General features: G+C 40.4%; 1 protein-coding gene across 1 annotated transcript in view; it reads right to left on the reverse strand.

The window, feature by feature from the left end:
* Nucleotides 1-1,244, reverse strand: part of tead3b (TEA domain family member 3 b) — a gene marked incomplete in the record, with an annotated part of 43,063 nt that overhangs the window by 5,912 nt on the left and 35,907 nt on the right.

The raw sequence follows: 1,244 nt of genomic DNA on the forward strand, positions 1-1,244 counted from the left end.
ATCTGGTGAATTCAAATGGAAGAAAAACAATAGTAGAACTCAGGGCTAGGTTTAATAGTGAAAGCAAGATCATTTTCACACGCACTTCAATTTGCTAGGAAACATAAAGATTCTGACTCTGGAGCAATGGAAGAAGGTCATGTGGTCTGATGAGTCCAGATTTACCCTGTTCCGGAGCGAGGGGCGTATCAGGGTAAGAAGAGAGGTAGATGAAGTGATGCACTTATCATGCCTAGTGCCTACTGTACAAGCGTATGGGGGCAGTGCTATGATCTGGGGTTGCTGCAGTTGGTCAGGTCTAGGTTCAGCGAAAGTATATGCTCCACGAATGAGGCCAGCTGAGTACCTTGCTATACTGAATAACCAGGTTATTCCATCAATGGGTTTTTTCTTCCCTGATGAAGCGGGCATATTCCAGGATTCATCGGGCTCAAATTGTGAAAAAATGGTTCTGGGAGCATGAGACATCATTTTGACAAAAGGATTCGCCACCACAGAATCCTGACCTTAACCCCACTGAGAATTAATGAAAAAAAAAAATGCAACACTGGATGGAAATAAATATTTTGACATTGCAGAAGCTTATCAAAACAATGCCACAGGGTGTCTAATCAAAGCTAAAGGCGGTCCAACGAAATATTAGACTGTGACCTTTTTTTTGGTGGCCAAGCAGTGTAGCATAAATAAAATATACAATGTCCTTGATATTTAAAGACTAGCATTAGAAAAAAGGTTGAACAAGGAAGAGGGCAGGGGGTTCTACACCAACCACAAAGCAGTAAACTCACAATAATTACCTATCGTAGCCAGAAAACAGCTTAAGTGTTTCTATTAAAACTCAAATGTGCCTGTTTAATGCAGAATCAGTGAAGAAATGCAGGTTGTTCTCAGTGTTATGGCAGGAAAAGCAGATAATATTCCCGGAACACTCAAGAAGATAACATTTTAGATACCTCGGTACTTCCACTGCTACACTAGGAATAATTCATTAGTGGAAATTTGATACTATGTAGTATAAAAGTCAAAGTGTTAATCGCTGGTAGGTAAGCGTAGTTAACTAGTGAGTGTAAATAACTGCTAGTAAGTTCCAGATATCCGTTTAGCTAGTCTGTAGAAGTGAAGCTGGGTCTAGTTTCCGTTAGCCTGTTGCCGGTTTTTATATTATGATTTATTAATTGGTTTAACTCACCTCGAGTCTGTTGACGTCAGCTGAAGTTAACTGGGCCGTTCATGCAGAGATGCGT

This window comes from Haplochromis burtoni, unplaced genomic scaffold (assembly GCF_018398535.1).
Source record: "Haplochromis burtoni strain Fernald_Lab_line unplaced genomic scaffold, NCSU_Asbu1 Contig_26, whole genome shotgun sequence".
In the NCBI taxonomy this organism is placed as follows: Eukaryota; Metazoa; Chordata; class Actinopteri; order Cichliformes; family Cichlidae; genus Haplochromis; species Haplochromis burtoni.